General features: G+C 38.3%; 1 non-coding gene across 1 annotated transcript; it reads left to right on the forward strand.

The window, feature by feature from the left end:
* Window positions 1-14,907: 14,907 nt before the first annotated feature.
* LOC128296092 (small nucleolar RNA R71) lies at window positions 14,908-15,014 on the forward strand. Its single transcript, XR_008286640.1, has one exon. It is a non-coding gene; the product is annotated as a small nucleolar RNA R71 (small nucleolar RNA).
* Window positions 15,015-18,768: the final 3,754 nt, after the last annotated feature.

Raw genomic sequence — 18,768 nt, forward strand, 5'->3', positions numbered from 1 at the left:
TCTCAAATTCCACTACCTACCCTAGCATAACCACTAACTATCAGAATTCTAATTTCACCAAAACTCTGTCCCATAACCAATCAAAAATAAATACCTACACTCATGCAGGTTTCATACACAGGACCTCTCCACAACACACAGACTCCCTTACCACTCAAACTAGTAGGCTCATTCTGATATGTTTTACAAATAACTTAATATAAGCCCACTGAGGAAGTATAAAGCTTAAATCAGAAAAATATCAAAATTTACCAAAGTTAAGGCTTGATCTTGGGACCTTACACACACACTCAGAACACTTTACCACTGAAGTAGATACAAACTTGTGTTAAAACTATACAGAAACAAAAATAAATATTTCGAGACGTTACAACTCTACCCCCAAAAGAAATTTTGACCTCGAATTTACCTAATTAAAATAGGTAAGGATACTGATGACGCATCGAGTCCTCAAGTTCCCACGTGACATCTTCACTGCTATGATTCCACCGCAGAACCTTTTCTGAGGGAATGGATTTCCTCCTTAGAACTTTAACGTCTCGCTCTAGAATTTGAATCGGCTCCTCCTCAAATGTCAAATCTGGCCCAACCTCGATATCCTCAATCGAGACAACGTTGTATGGATCAGAGCGATACTGCCTCAACATTGAAACGTGGAATAAGTCATGAATATGGTCTAATTCAAGGGTTAACTTCAACTGATAGGAAACTGGTCCCACACGTTTCAAAATTCGGTACGACCCAATAAACCTAAGGCTCAACTTGCCCTTGCGATGAAAACTTCAGATCCTTCTTTCATGGGGAGACCTTAAGGAAAACAAAGTCCCCCACAGAATACTCAATCTTAAGCCGCTTTTAGACTTTCTCGAATCAGTCTAACCTTATCCTCAGTCTTAGAAACTAACTCAGGACCCAAAACTCGACATTCACCCAACTTAGTCCAACATAGTGGAGTGCGACACTTTCGAACATATAGAGCCTTGTAAGGTGCCATCTGAATACTCGTTTGGAAACTATTATTGTAGGCGAACTCAGCTAATGGCAGATAATCCTCCCAACTGCCTAGGAAATTAATCACACAGGTCCAAAGCATATACTCCAGTATCTGAATCACCCTCTCAGATTGACCATCGGTTTGAGGATGGAACGCAGTACTGAAGTCCAATCTTGAACCCAGAGCCTTATGTAATTTCTTCTAGAATCGAGATGTTAAATGAGGATCTTTGTCAGAAATAATTGACACTGGAACCCCATGCATTCTGACTATCTCGGAGATATACAGCTTCGCCAACTTCTGAGGAGAAAAGTCTGTCTGAACCGAAATGAAGTGAGTAGGCTTGGTCAATCAATCTATGATGACCTAAACAGAATCTTTCTAAGGGGGTTTTAAGGGAAACTCACTAACGAAATCCATAGTCACTCTTTTCCATTTCCATAAGGGAATCTTGACTGGCTGCAATAAAGTTGAAGGCAACTGGTGCTTAGCCTTAACTTGCTGGCACGTCAGACATCAAGCTACAAAGTCAGTAACCTCACACTTCAAACCTGGCCACTAGTATAACTCACGAAGGTCACGATACATCTTATTACCCCCGAGATGCATAGTATGAGGGCTACTATGTGCCTACCTCAGAATAGACTGCTTTAGATCAAAATCGTTCGGCACACAAATCCAACCTCGGAAACATAAAATACCATCCCTATTCAACCCAAAATCAGAAGTAGTACCACTATCCACCTGATGGAACCGTACACCCAGAGTCTCATCCACTAACTATTTATTTTGAATCTGCTCAATCCAAGTCAGCTTAACCTACAACTCGGTTAATAGATTCCCATCATCAAACAGGCTAAGGCGAGAAACATCACCTTCAAATCAAACATCGCTCTTTGCCTTAGAGTGTCGGCTACACATTGGCCTTACTAGGATGATACTCGATGGTACAGTCATAATCTTTGGGCAGCTCAATCCAACGACGCTGCCTAAGGTTCAACTCCTTCTGAGTAAGGAGACACTTAAGGCTATTGTGATTAGTGTAGATGATACACCTTTCACCATACAGATAGTGCCTCCAAATTTTTAGTGTAAAAACCACAGCAGCTAACTCGAGATCATGCATTGGATAGTTCCCCTTGCGTGTCTTAAGCTGACGGGACGCATAGGCCACAACCTTACCATCCTACATCAGAACACAACTCAGTCCAACATGCGACGCATCACTGTATACTACTAACTCCTTCTAGATTCAGACTGTATCAGAATAGGAGCCTGAGTCAGAACAGATTTGAGCTTCTCAAAGCTCGATTGCTGTACATCAGTCCAGACAAATGTCATACCCTTACGCAAAAGCTTAGTTAACGGTGCAGCAATCAAAGAGAACCCCTCAACTAAACGCCGACAATATCCTGCCAGACCCAGGAAACTATAGATTTCAGACACATTCTTAGGTTGTTTCCAATCCAAAACCGCTTCGATCTTCTTAGGATCAACTCGAATCCCCTCAGCAAAAACTACGTGCCCTAGAAAAGTCACTTCACATAGCTAGAACTAACACTGGCTGAATTTAGCCTAAAGTTACTTCTCACGTAGAATTTAAAGCACTACTCAAAGATGCTCATCATGCTCATCTTCAGTCTTAGAGTATACCAAAATGTCATCAATGAAGACCACGACAAATTGATCCAAATAAGGCTGAAACACATGGTTCATCAGATCCATGAATGCGGCCGGAGTATTAGTCAACCTAAAAGGCATAACTAGGAACTCATAATGCCCATAACGAGTCCTAAATGCAGTCTTATATACATCCACCTCTTTAACCCTCAACTGATACCCTGAACGGAGATCGATCTTAGAGAATACAGAAGCCCTTCAGAACTAATTAAATAAGTTATCGGTCCTTGAAAGTGGACACTTATTGATACGTAATATTCGTGTTAGGCTTTAAAAATTTATAATTAATCATTCTTGAAACTAACTATTATCACGATGAAGGCAAGTGTACCATCGAACAGTAGTATAGCTTTAGCAAGACCAGATTTTCGAACCTAAAGGAACCAAGAGTACTAGTAATTCCTTCCTTTTTACTATCTAGCCTAAAAATTAAGGGATTTGTTTATCTAAACTATTTAACTAAACTAAGGGTGTACAGAGAGAAAATTGGGAAAAAGCTTTTGGGAAAACTCGATTGATTAAGACAATACCCAAGAAAATATCCACCTAGACTTCACTTGTTATTTGACTCTGAACCAGACGATTTATTCATTTGACTTGATCCGTAGAAATCCCTAAGTTATATGATTATCTCTCTCGAGACTAATAACGTCTAACCCTAGGTTGATTAATTGAAATCCCTTTCTAATTAATGCCCTAGTGTTGCATTAACTCGATCTATGGATTCCCTTATTAGGTTTCACCCTAATCTGACAAAATCTTATCACCCTATCTCCAGGCGTACAATCAACTCCGCTTAATTATGACAAATTTACTCTTACACAGGGCCTTTTCCTCCTCTGAATAAGAGCATTAACTTGAATCAATATCCTGGAATATTAAAACAAGAATTAAGAACACATAAGTAACAACAAGTAAAATATTTATCATACAATTCAGATAATAATAACAAGATCCGCCTTAGGTTTCATTCCCCTTAGGTATATAGGAGGTTTAGTTCATAATTATAAAAGAAAACATCTCAGAAGAATAATGAATACAAAACATAAAAAAAAACCTAAAGCCCTTGAATCAATATCCTAGAATATTAAAACAAGAATTAAGAACACATAATTAAGAACAAGTCAAATATCTATCATACAATTTAGATAATAGTAACAAGATTCATCTTAGGTTTCATTCCCCTTAGGTATTTAGGGGGTTTAGTTCATAATTATAAAAGAAAACATCTCAGAAGAATAATGAATACAAAACATAAAGAAAACCCAAAACCCTTGAATGGAAATTGAAGGGAGATCTTCAGTCTTGATGATGAATCTGACTTCTGAGATGGACCAATCGGCTTCCCTTAAGTAATTTCTTGCCTCCTACTCTGTGTGTCTCTTTTAAGTGTCTCATGAGGTGTTTAAATAGACTTTAGAATGCCTAAGAGCCCTCAAAATTTCCCTTTTTCGAATAGGACTATACTAGGGCTCAGTAAGGACATGCCCATGTGCGATTACTCCAGCCCGTGGTCAAGACTGTTTGAATAGGCACGGGCGTGTAGTCTACCCATGTAAGTCGTGCTTCAATTCTGCCAAATGGACACGACCGTGTGACACGCCCGTGTAAGGAAATCCAGGTAGTGTTGATTTCCCATGTGGGTCACTTTTCTCTATTTTCAGCCCGTTTCTCGCTCTTTTTACTCTCCTATGCTCACCTAAGTATAAAACATGAAATAAAAGAATTAAGAGCATCGAACTCACCAAATATAAGGAGAAATCATCCATAAATGTGCTAAGCATAGAATAAAAATATGTATAAATTACGGTTTATCAAATACCCCCACACTTAAGTGTTTGCTTGTCCCCAAGCAAAATCCTCAACTCACAATCAAAATAAATTCTTCTCAATTTATAATCCCTATCAATAATATCTCAAAATAATCCATAAGTATTCATACATTTGAAAATTCAACTCAAAGTACATCAAAGTTTCAAACATTCCAAGTTGAGCATTTTATCACGAAAACATAGGTGTCTCCCCTCATCTAGATGATTACCTTTGGTCAAAATATCACAGAATTTAACATCCTCACTAAAGATTCACTCAAATCACTCAAGGTGTTTAAGGACATCAATTAAAGTACTCATTAGTCAATCTGAAAAGTTATTACCATAGGCTTGCTTGAAAATCAAATCTCTACCACTATATATTGAGATGATACATCAATCAAAAAGGTCTTTAGAGGGTTGTAACGTGGCTTTGGTTAGGGGGTGTGGTCACAAGCTGAAGGAAAAGGTTAGAATCGAGTTTGAATTGAAGAAATCACCTAACTAGAAAAATAACTAATTATCAGTTGAATACAAGTGAGCTTCAGAGAATCAAATTAACACTCAAGCTCAGAAACAACGAATTACTACTAATATGTATGTAAGTATTTTTTTTCTTTTTTTTAAAGAACAAGTCAAATAACATAGAACTTAATTATTGCAATGAAGAAATAAAACATAACTAGGCAATTAATTCAAATCAAATCTCGACAAAAATAGGGATCAAATTACGGGATTTCAATAATAATGGGTTATGGGTTAATATTGAGGGTAAATAAATTAATGGCTTGTTAGGCTCAAAGGGGATCACTAAGGGCTGATTATGAAGGTAGACTTTTGTGGAGTGAGTGGGTTAAACCGAAGTGCCTCTATCATTTTGACATATCAAATCAAATGGAGTGGTCTTAACATGCATAATCAAGCAAGTTCTAGAATAACAAATCAATACTGACGCACTCATAATAAAAGTGAGCATGAAAGAAATAACATATGTTCTATAGGCTCAAGATCTCACAAAAATTATGGCTTTTTAATGTTTTAAACTAGTGAATTTCAATTCAAGGTAATACCTAAACTTAGGGAAGTAACCTAAAAGTTTTTAATTCTTCAAAAATCAACTTATCATGCTTGATTCCCTAATGTCGTAAAGTTTAAACAATCAATGCATAATGCCTATGTTTTTATTCAAGACATATCAATAAAAATCATAAATTAATTAAAACTCATTCTAATAGTGATATGAGTGATTCACGTGAGAATAAGACAAAATTCAGGGATTTCTAATGATGATATGAAAGACCCCCCACACTTAAGATGTACATTGCCCTCAATGTACAAAGATAGATATATTGAAAAATATAGATAAATAATCATAAGATAGGGAGAGAAGTGAAACTTCCTGAATGATGAATGAATTCCTTGAATTGGAGTTATGGAGAATAATCGGCCAAGGCAATGATGAGAGTGGAGGAGGATATTCCGGTGGTGGTAGAGGTTCATTAGTCCATAAGTCCTGTGCCAAAAGAATATAATATCTAATAGTAGCTATGGTCGTGGTCAGGCAGGACATGGCAGTCGTGGAGAACTTTTTCCAATGGAGTTGCAAGTTCCTAAGTAATAGTGAGCTTTGGAGCTCCTTATAACTGTGATAGAATCGGGAACTTTTTAGGAAATATAAAGAAGCATAATTACTCGTAAAGAAATAGCCAATTAAAAATTAAAAAATCTCAAGATAAAATAGTATTAAAAGGAAAAAAAAAGTGATTTCAAAATATAAAGATAAAAATAAAATAAATAATAGGTGTTTATAAAGAATTTGAGGCACACGGCCGTACCTCATTTTGGCTTGTGCATTTCATGGTCTTCGAAATTGGGTGCATTAGTGTATACGACCATGTTGCACGGCCGTGTCAATCTTCATTCGCTTCTCCCACGCCCACGTATGTAGGGGCACCCTCGTGTTCTTTTGACATGCTCTACCACGGTTGATGGGCACAGTCGTGTCGCACGCCCGTTTTAATTTGTCAGGATTGCCCACGGCCATGTCGCACGGCCGTGGCAACTTATCAGATCCCATGTTGGGGAAACATTTTTGCTCTGTTTGTACACGATCGTATCGCATGAATGTGTTGCCTCCCGTGGTATGTGCATAGCCTATGGCACACCCGTGTGCCTAACCGTGTGGTACTGGAAATCCTATGTTCAGTGACTCAGTTAGTGAATTAAATGTTAAAGACTAAAATTTAAAGAGGTTAACACTGTTAGTACTCAAGGTGCCTCCCGAGAAGCACTTGTTTATAGTATGAGCTCGACTCTACCTTGTGGGTATATTTAGGTAACTTCGTGGAGCCATAGCTCCTCTTTATCGTCTTTGAATTTCTCACCGTTATAAATTTTGAGACGATATCCATTTACCTTAAAAGTGCCTTGTGATGGATGACTTACCTCTACTGTGTCATATGGAAACACAGTTTGAACTACGAAAGGACCTGACCATCGTGATTTAAGCTTTTCAGGAAACAATTTAAGCCTTGAGTTATATAGCAGGACAAGATCTCCAACTTTAAATTGCCTTCGTTGCTTCAAATAGGCTCGTGGCAGCGCTTCGTCATTTCTTTATATAGGCGTGAATTTTCATATGCATTGGCTTGCCACTCATCTAGCTTGTTCAACTGTATCAACCTATTTTCACCTGCAAGTTTGGGGTCAAGGTTTAGAAATTTTATAGCCCAGAATGCCTTGTGTTCTAACTCAAACGGTACATGACAACTTTTCCCATAAATGAGTTTGTAAGGTGATGTTCCTATGGGAGTCTTAAAAGCAGTTTGATCGCGTGATTCGTAACAAGTAATAAATATTTATAATGAAGATCAAACATAGACTAACTATTATCATGAAGAAAAGGCAAGCGCACCTATCAAACAATAGTATAGTAACAGCAAGACCGAGATATCGTACCCAAGGAAACCAAAAGTACTAGTAATAACTATCTTTTTATTATCTAACCTAGAAATAAAGAGGGGTTGTTTATTAAACTAATTAACTAATCTAATTAACTAATTAAACTAAAGTAAAAATAAAAGTTGGAAAAAGACTTGAAGAAAATTAATTTGATAAAGACGACACCCAAGGAGGAATCCACCTAGATTTCACTTGTTATCTGACTCTGAACCAGACGATTTATTCACTTGACTTGATCCGTGAGACTCCCTAACCTATGTTATTATCCCATTTGAGACTAATAGCGTCTAACCCTCAGTTGAATTAATCAAAATTTCTTTCTTAATTAAAACCCCTAAGGAAGCAGTAAATCACTCTATGGACTCCCATATTAGGTTTCACCCTAATTCAGTAAAATCTCGTAACCCTATTTCTAGGCGTTCGATCAACTCCGCTTAATTACGCCAAATCTATTCTTAGACAAGGACTTTTGCTCCTCTGCATAAGCACATCAAATCATGAACTAATACCCGGAATATTAACTCAAGCACTAAGAACACATAATTCAGAACAAATCAAGTATTTATCATACAGTTCAGATAATAATAACAAGATTCATCATAGGTTTCAACCCCCTTAGGTATCTAAGGGTTTTAGTTCATAATAAGATAAGAGTACATCTCAAAAGTATAAAAATAACAAAACATAAAGAAAACTCTAAAACCCCTGAAGGAATTCTGAGAGAGATCTTCAGTCTTGGGATAGCTCCGGCTTTTGGGATGGAGCGTCTGGCTTCCTTCAAGTAATTCCTGGTGTGTGGTTCTATATTCCAAAAAAGTTCTGGAAGAGGCCCCCCTTTCAAGGTCATACTTGGGGTGTTTATATAGGCTTTGGATTGGCTTTCTTCCTCCCTAAGTACCATTTTCTGTGTAAAATACAACTCTTTAAAAAAGGAAAACGCCCGTGCGCCACTGCCGTGTGACGTGTTTGTCAGGCTGTGTTCAATCCGTTAAATTACACACGGTTGTGTGGGTCAATGGCCAGGCCGTGTGAATCGTGAGAGCCTTGGTCGACACCTTCGAAGGACAGGCGTGTGAGCAGCTTGTGTAGCAAGGTTTAGGCCATGTGATCTTCTCGATTTGGTTCGTTTTGTCCCTTTTATCTCATTTTTGGCTCCTTTTGACTCTTGGTGCTCTCCTGAGTGCAAAACATGAAATAACCGGATTAAGAGCACCAAAATCCACAAATCTAGTAGTAAACATCCATAAATATGCTAAGTATTTGGGGTAAAATTATGTACAATTTGGCGTTTATCAAATACCCCCACACTTAAGCATTTGCTTGTCCTCAAGCAAAACTCTCATTTACTGCTAGAATTTATTCCTCTCAATCACATAATCATTACTGATAATGTTACAAGTTATTCCACAGAAAATCATACAGTGAGAATTCAACTATAGGGGCATTAAAAACCTCAAACAATCTAAATCGAATATTTTGATAATAAAATCATAGGTAATCTCCTTTCTCTAAGTAATTAACTTTAGTCCTAAATATACAAGAGATGACATCCGCACTAAAGATTCACTCAAATCACTCAAAGTGTTTAAGGTTCAAGATTAAGCACTCAATTTTCTAACATGAGAAGTTATTACCATAGGCTTGCATGAAAATCAAATCTCCACCACTTGTAAATGATATGATACACTAATCAAAAGTTTTTTGCATGGTTGTAACGGGGTTTAGGTTACAGGTATGGATACAAGATGAAGAGACAAAGGTTAGAATCGAGATAATTTCAATATATTACCCCACTATCAAAAACTTAATTACTGAACCACAAACAAATATCTAGAACTATATTACATGAGCTCATGACAACTTTAGCTTGCTGAGAATTACAATAATAATACTGATTTTTTTTTAAGAACAAATCAAGTCAATACAATATAGAAATCATACTTTATGATTCAGTAACAAAAAATGGTGAACATAGTGAGGTAATAGTATAAATTTAATCTCGATAAAAAAAAAGAAAAGAAGGTAAATTAAGTAAGAGGATTTCAACAATAATAGGTTAATGGGTTAATGATGAAGGTTAATCAATAAAAAAGTTTAGTAGGCTCAAAGGGGGTTCACTAAGTGTTTAATTATGTGGGAAGGCTTTTTATGGAGTAAATGGCTTAAATCCTAAGTGCCTTTATCATCTCAGTATATCAAATCATACGTGTGATCTCGACATGTGTGATCGAAGCAAGTTCTAGAATAACAATTCAATGTTGACACACTCAAACCACAAGAGAAGTGAGTAAGAAAGAAAGCTATATGCTCAAAAGGCTCAAAAATCTCACCAAAAATTTGGGTTTTTGATGTCATTCTTGTATACTTAAGATTTCAAAAAAATACCTCAATTTAGGAAAATAGTCTAAAGATTTTAGTTCTCAAAATATCAACTTATCATGCTCGATTTTCTAATATCCTATAATCAAATAATCATGCATAATTCTCATGGTCTAATTCATGACATATCAACAATAATTATAGATCAATCAGAATTCATTCGATTAAGATTATGAGAAAATCACTTAAGCACAAGACCAAATTCAGGGATTTGAGAATAATGCAAAAAGTTAGGTTTCATGTTCACCCCCCACACTTAAGATGTACATTGCCCTCAATGCACAAAGATAGATTATTCAAAATAAAGAAAATCATAAGAGGAAAGGAGGTGAAACTCCCTGTTATATGGATGCGGAGCTTGATTCTGAGGCTGGAGTGTTTGGGGAAAGTAGTAGCTGCCATTGTTCTTGGCTAGATGAAGAAATTGGGTCGTTGAACATGGCATTCGTTTTGTATTGTGCCCTATTTGTTTCCTCATTCTGTAAAATATTCCTAGTAGCTTTGCTTAGAAGTCTGTAGAATCATGAAGAGCTTATGAAGAGTTGGTGTGGAAGAGAGTGTAGTGAGATTACTTGCTAGAAATACCAGAAAAATGAAGAAAGTAAAATTTACTAATATAAATATGTCTTTCAAAAGAAAATAATAAAAATAAAAAGATAAGAGGATTCAATGATCCTCGTCAGTGGGGCCCTCAAGTGGTGGCGCTGGAGTGGCGATGTGAAAGTGCTGGCACAACTGCTGCATCATGGCCTAGATGTTGTCCATCTGCTTATCATGTCACCAATCTTGCTCGTGAATAATCTCGAACTGTGTAGTGCAATACTACTCAAAGTGAGCGAGTCGGTCGGAAAGATGTGCCAATGAAGCAGCCGCATGAACTGGTCATTCCCTAGGTGGCGTGGTCGAAGGCTCAGCGTGCTGTGGGGGGACATTATTAGGAAATTCCTCAAGATCCTCCTCGTCAATGGCTTGAGTGAGACGGTACTGAGGAGGATCAGTCCCAAGTCGCTCAATCATCCTCATGTGTAACATAGTCGTGATGCCCTGTGGGGACATTTGACCTATCAGTGTAAGCGCTAATGATTGGGCCACAGTGTTGAGGAGGCCGAAGTGTTTGGCAAGGCATGTCACGTAGGGGCTGATAGAGATTACTCCTTTCTGATGTCGCTCGGTCTGATGGCGAATGGCGAAGGCGATGAAGTATGCCAAGTCAGTCACGTGTGCATTCGCCATACACCATAAATAGTATGCGTCGTGGGTGTTAACAATGCCGGTGCTCTCTCTCCTTCTAGTCAAGGTGTGTGCCAATATGGCATGGAGATATCATAGGGAAGGGGGAAGAGCTGAGGCCTTCGAGCGGATGGGGTCGTAGGTGGAAGAGAGTGGTGCCAAAGCCTTCCAGCACAAAGAGGGAGAAATATGGATATTACGTGGTCGTGCATTCATGTCCTCCTCCTCTATAAACTCATCAGTGTAAAGTCCCATAGCGACTCCAAACTCTGGGGCACTCATCGCACGAACTAGACCACCTAATTGGAAGTGAATGGTGCCTGTGTCGTCATTGTTCGTCATCACCACCTGTAAATGAAAAGTAGAGCATAATTCTAAAGTTAGCTCTAAATAAGTGGGCTCGATAATAGTGAAGAACCGTTCCCATAGGTCTGTGGACAGGAGGGCGTGGATGGCATCAGCTAGCTGGACTTGCTCTATGACAGGCCAGTCAATGCAGTGACTTGTAGTGAGGGGTTGCGCGCGTAGCATCTGAAATAGCTCCTCCTGCGAAGCTTGTGGAAACTCAAGGAATGGGTACCAGACTTCGACTGTAGCATGTACCGAAGAAGAACCCGGTCCCCTATGTCTATTTGAGGATGGGACTGCGGCCTTCTTGCCTCTCGATGATGACATAATAGACCTGAAAATGTATAAACATTGATATAGTAGGTTCAAGATGCGTTAACATTTACCGATATCAAGCGAGAAGTGAAAAATTTATATGATTATTCAAAAACATAGACTGAGATAAAAAATGCATCATCGGTTAAACAAGAATCCTAGAACTAGTATATGCTAATTAGTAGCTTAAACAATTTAAATATAGAAAAATACTAAAGCGAATTCCTAAGTCATTCAGAACAAATTGGTAACAGTAACAATATCTTTGTAAGGCATATTGAATACGAATGTAGTAACACAAATTGGAGAAACAATGTTGAGAAAGTGAACGAAAACTGCTGTAGGGTGGCACACGGGCGTGTTGATGGCGAGCACGGGTGTGGGGCATGAGTGTACAGCTGTGTGGGGGAAAAATAGAGGGAAAGAGAGGGGAAAGTGAGGATTGATGCAGGGGGAATGGATTTGAGGGTGGTTTGGGGGTTAGGAAGTGAGAATCTGGGGAATGGTGGCCGGAATAGGGATTAGGGAGTAGGCAAGGGTAGAGTTCGGCTAGGGTTTTGAAAGGAAGAAGAAGATGAACAGTGGTTTGCTTATATAGGGGAGGGTCACACGGCCTAGGGCCACACCCGTGTACTTTAGGGTGAGCTCGTGTTTTTCAAATTTTGCGATTTACGTCGTGCCTGGCTACTATCCCACGCCCGTGTGTCTTGGGGGTGTGTGGCACACAGCCATGTCGCACGGTCGTGCCTAGCTTTGTTCGTTTCTCCCACGCCCGTGTGTTAGGGTTCCACGCCTGTGTATTGTTGTCCACGACTTAATGGCATAGGCGTGTCTCACGCCCGTGTCGAAGAAACAGAATCGAACCTTGCCCCTGGCACGCTCGTGGTTGTTCATTCGTACGCCCGTGGTCACCTATGAAGTTCACCCACGGCCATGTAGCACGGCCGTGGGGATTTATCGCATCCCGTGTTTTGGGGAAATTATGTCCTACTTTTACACGGCCGTATCGCACGGCCGTGTCTCTTCCTTATTTTGCCACAGCTTTAGGCACACCCGTGTGCCTGGCCGTGTGTGCTAAAAAAAAACTTTGCAATTCAAATATAAAGTTAATAATTCAAAGTGTTAGAAATTAAAAATAAAGAAATCAAAATATGTTAGTGCTCGGATTACCTCAAGAAAAGTGCTTATTTATAGTCTAAGCTCGACTTACCTCTCTAGTGGATGGTCAGGGTGGTTTGAGGAGTCCGTACTCCTCGTTCCTGTTATTAGCCTTGACAAAATAAGGTTTTAGACAAGTATTGTTTACCTTAAAAGTGCCGAACTTGGGGTGACTTACGTCAACCGTATCGAATGGGAAAATACTAAGTACTGCAAGAGGGGTTTCTTCATTTGGGTTGGTCTTAACAATGTGAGGGTCCACGGTATCTAGTAAGACTTTATCTCCTACCTAAAGTAAATTTAGGGAGGTATCGAACTCATTCTGGTATAATTTTAGTTTATCGTGTGTTCTTGGTTTATGTGCTTGCCATTCATCTAACTCCTCTATTTGAAGCCTTCGTTCCTCATAGGTGTCTTTGCTCTCTACATGATAATAGTGCACTGTCTCCGTTGTCTTGGTTTGAGAAGTTTCCTGCAAGGATGATTGAATATTAGTTTTATCATCGACAGGTTTTATAGCATTATCTTGAGTTTTAGAGGTTTTGACTGAGTAGCGTGTTGGAGTGTTACTGCGTCGTCACCTGCACGAAGTGTTAGCTCTCCTGTGCCTACATTAATAATGGGTCTGGCAGTTACTAAAAAGGGTCGTCCTAAAATTAAAGGTACCTCGTTATCCTCATCCATATCTAGAACGACAAAGTCTACTGGGTAAATAAATTTATCAATTTTAACGAGAACAACTTCAATAATACCCTTAGGAAATCTAACTGTTTTGTCAGCCAATTGTATGCTCATCCTAGTCTGTTTGGGTTTATCGAGACCTAGTCATTTAAACATTTTATACGGCATAACATATATACTTGCCCCTAGATCAGTTCAAGCATTATTCATAGATAAACTACCAATTAAGCAAAGAAATGTAAAACTCCCTGGATCTTTCGATTTGTTAGGTAGCTTATTCTTTAGAATAGCTGAGCGGACTACATTGAGTTCCACATGTGATGTAGCGTCTAATTTTCTTTTATTGGTCAGAAGTTCCTTTAAGAATTTTTCTGAGTTGGGCATCTACGAAAAAACTTCGATAAAGGGTAAGTTAATATGTAATTTTTTTAAGAGTTTGACAAACTTACCAAATTGTTCTTCTATTCTGTCTTTCATCATCGCTTTAGGATATGGCACACGAGGTTCATAATTCGTACTTACCTGTTTAGGATCATCATTGTTTACCTCTACTCGACCTTTGTTCATCGCGTTGTCTTGCTGTAATTCTGGCTCAAGTGCAATGAATTCTTCCTTATCTTGAGTACTAATTGCATTAAGGTATTCCCTCGGACTAGGTTCAGTATTACTTGGTAAGCTACCTTGTGGTCGTTCGAAGATTAGTTTGGATAGCTGGCCTATCTGAGTTTCGAGTCCTTGGATCAATGCTTGTTGATTCCTAAGTGCTGTCTCGGTATTTTGAAAACGGGTTTCTGACACCAAGATGAATTTAGAAAGCATCTCTTCTCTTGTTGATAAGGTGGCTATTAAAAACCCTGAGGATGTTGTGGCTTTTGATTCCCTTGACCACCCCAGGAGAAATTTAGGTGGTTCCTCCAACCTGCATTATAAGTATTACTGTATGGGTTATTTTGAGATCGGAAGTTATTGTTACCCATATAGTTGACTTGTTCTTCTTCGGTTGTAGGATTGAAGGATTGGTATTCTGTATGCACACCTCCGCCACTTGAGTCACACCTCATTACTGGATGTACCTGCGTAGAACCAAGTAAACCATCAATCTTTTTGTTGAGAAGTTCTACCTGATTAGAGAGCATGGTGACCAAATCGATGTTATAAACGCCGACTGTTTTCATTGGCTTTGTCCTCATAACTTGCCACTGATAGTTTTTCAGTGACATCTCCTCTATAAATTCATAGGCATCTTCTGGTGTTTTATTATTGATAGTTCCGCCAGCAGCTGCGTCAACCATTTGCCGAGTCGAGGGATTCAGACCATTGTGGAATGTTTGTACTTGCAGCCAAAGCGGTAACCCATGGTGAGGGCACCTTCTCAGTAAGTCCTTGTATCTCTCCCATGCATTGTAAAGTGTTTCTAAATCCATCTGCACAAAAGAAGAGATATCATTACGTAATTTAGCCGTTTTAGCCGGCGGAAAATATTTTAGTAAAAATTTCTCGGTCATTTGTTCCCAAGTAGTGATAGACCCCTATGGTAACGAGTTCAACCACTGTTTAGCTTTGTTTCTCAGTGAAAAGGGAAACAACCGAAGACGTATGGCATCATCAGAATCGCCATTGATTTTAAATGTATCGCAAAATTCCAGAAAGTTCGCTAAGTGAGCGTTAGGATCTTCATCTTGCAAACCATCAAACTGAACGAGTTGATGTATCATCTGAATAGTGTTAGGTTTTAATTCAAAAGTATTTGCAGCTACAGCAGGTCTAACTATGCTAGATTCAGTTCCTGTTAAAGAAGGTTTAGCATAATCATACATAGTACATGGAGCAGGATTTTGATTAGCCACAATTGCAGGAGGTAGCTGATTGCCTTGGTTTTTAGCCATCTCGTCGGTCGGAGGTTGAGTATTGTCTTCTTGCTCGTTCTCCATGTATCTTAAGTTGCGCCTTATTTCTCTTTGATTTTTGCAAATTGTACAATCGATTTCTTCATCAAAAAGTAATGGTCCCGACGGGTTTCTTTTAGTCATAAACTATAAAAACTTGCCAAGAGAGAAAAAGTCAATCAATAAATAATAAAATAAAATAAAATTACAAGAAAAATAAAAGGCTAAAGTAATAAAAATTTAGTGCTCTTAATATTCCAGTTCCCCTGCAACGGCGCCAAAAACTTGATCACGTGATTCGTAACAAGTAATAAATATTTATAATAAAGATCAAACCTAGACTAACTATTATCACGACAAAAAGACAAGCATACCTATCGAACAATAGTATAGTAACGGCAAGACCAGGATATCGTACCCAAGGGAACCAAAAGTACTAGTAATAACTATCTTTTTATTATCTAACTTAGAAATAAAGAGGGGTTGTTTATTAAACTAATTAGCTAAACTAATTAACTAACTAAACTAAAGTAAAGAGAAAAGTTGGAAAAAGATTTGAAGAAAATTAATTTGATAAAAACGACACCCAAGGAGGAATCCACCTAGATTTCACTTGTTATCTGACTCTGAACCAGACGATTTATTCACTTGACTTGATCCGTGAGACTTCGTAACCTATGTTGTTATCCCTTTCGAGACTAATAACGTCTAACCCTCAGTTGAATTAATCAAAATTTCTTTCTTAATTAAAACTCCTAGGGAAGCAATAAATCAATCTTTGGACTCCCATATTATGTTTCACCCTAATCTGGCAAAATCTCGTAACCCTATTTCTAGGCGTTCGATCAACTCCGATTAATTATGCCAAATCTACTCTTAGACAGGGACTTTTGCTCCTCTGCATAAGCACATCAAATCATGAATTAATACCCGGAATATTAACTCAAGCACTAAAAACACATAATTAAGAACAAATCAAGTATTTATCATACAGTTTAGATAATAATAACAAGATCCATCATAGGTTTCAACCCCCTTAGGTATCTAAGGGTTTTAGTTCATAATAAGATGAGAGTACATCTCAAAAGTATAAAAATAACAAAACATAAAGAAAACTCTAAAACCCCTGAAGGAATTCTGAGAGAGATCTTCAGTCTTGGGATTGCTCCGGCTTTTGGGATGGATCGTCTGGCTTCCTTCAAGTAATTCCTGGTGTGTGGTTCTGTATTCCAGAAAAGTTTTGAAAGAGCCCCCCCTTTCTAGGTCATACTTAGGGTGTTTATATATGTTTTGGATTGGCTTTCTTCCTCTTTAAGTACCCTTTTCCGTGTAAAATACAACTCTTTGAAAAAGGGACACGCCCGTGTGCCACGGCCGTGTGACGTGTTTGCCAGGCTGTGTTCGATCTGTTAAATTACACACGGCCATGTGGGTCAATGGCCAGGTGTGTGAATCATGGGAGCCTTGGTCAACACCCTCGAAGGACATGGGCGTGTGAGCAGCCCATGTGGCAAGGCTTAGGCCGTGTGATCTTCTCGATTTGGTCCGTTTTGTCCCTTTTTAGCTCGTTTTTGGCTCCTTTTGACTCTTGGTGCTCTCTTGAGTACAAAACATGAAATAACTGTATTAAGAGCACCAAAATCCATAAATCTAGTAGTAAACATCCATTAATATGCTAAGTATTTGGGGTAAAACTATGTATAATTTGGCGTTTATCACAGTTCTATAAGCCCATAAAGCATTATCTACTTTCATCGTCCAATCCTTCCTGTTTAATTCTACTATCTTTTTCAGGATAGGTTTAAGCTCTCGGTTTGCTACTTCGACTTGGCCACTAGTTTGAGGGTGATAAAGGGTAGCTGTTCTGTGATGAACTCCATATTTCTTAAGGGTCTTGTCAGATTGGGCGTTACAAAAATGAGTACCCCTATCACTGATAATTACTCTAGGTGTACCAAATCGAGAGAAAAGTTTCTTAAGGAATCGTACTACTACTACTCTAGCATCATTAGTAGGCAAAGCTTGGGCTTCAACCCATTTGGACATATAATCAACAGCTACTAAGATATATTTATTCCTGGATGAACTAGGGAATGGACCCATGAAGTCAATACCCCAAATGTCAAATATTTTACATGAAAGCATATATGTCTGAGGCATTTCATCACGTTTGGATATATTACATGTCCTTTGACATTTGTCACAAGAAGTAACATACCTGTTGGCTTCTTTGAATGGAGTGGGCCAATAAAAACCTAATTCGAGGACTTTATGTGCGGTCTTATTTCCACCGTAATGTTCTCCAGTCGGTCCTAAGTGGCAATGTTTCAAGATTTTCAATGCTTCTGTCCTTGTAACGCATCTCCTAATGATTTGATCTGCACATTTATGGAAAAGAAAAGGGTCTTCCCAGAAGTAGTTTTTCACATCAGTGAAGAATCGCTTATTGTGCTGATGTGTCAACCCTTTTGAGATAATGTTAGTGGCTAAAATATTTGCAATATCTGCAAACCAAGATACCTCAGAATCTGATATAGAAAAAAATTGTTCTTCAGGGAGAGAATCATTCATTTCAATGTCATCTGGCTCTTTGGTATTTGAGTTTTCAAGCCTGGAGAGGTGGTCAGCTGCAAGATTTTCAGCTCCTTTCTTATCCTTAATCTCTAAGTCAAATTCCTGAAATAATAAAATTCATCAAATGAGTCGAGGTTTTGCATCAGTTTTAGTCAATAGGTGGCGAAGAGCAGAATGGTCAGTATAAACGACAACTTTAGACAATATTAAATATGACCTAAATTTATCGAATGCAAAACCACATTAGCGACTCTTTCTCTGTGGTGGTGTAGTTTTCTTGTGCGGCTGTCAAAGTTCTGCTAGCATAATAGATAGGTTGAAAATGTTTATCTCTCTGCTATCCCAAAACTGCACCTACTGCAAAATCACTCGCATTGCACATTAGTTTAAAAGGTGAATTCCAATTAGGTGCAATTATAATTGGAGCTTTAGTCAGTTTATCCTTTAAAGTATTAAATGCTTCTAAACACTCTTGATTGAAATTAAAAGGCACATCTTTTTCTAATAATTTAGTCAAAGGCTTAGCTATTTTAGAAAAGTCTTTAATAAATCTTCTATAAAACTCAGCATGTCCTAAAAAGCTTCTAATGGCCTTAACCAAATTAGGGGGAGGTAGTTTTTTAATGGTGTCAATTTTAGATTTATCAACCTCAATCCCTCTACTAGAAATTTTATGTCCGAACACAATACCTTCTTGAACCATAAAGTGACATTTTTCCCAGTTAAGCACAAGGTTTGTTTCCTCACATCT

This window comes from Gossypium arboreum, chromosome 7, assembly GCF_025698485.1.
Source record: "Gossypium arboreum isolate Shixiya-1 chromosome 7, ASM2569848v2, whole genome shotgun sequence".
Lineage (NCBI taxonomy): Eukaryota > Viridiplantae > Streptophyta > Magnoliopsida > Malvales > Malvaceae > Gossypium > Gossypium arboreum.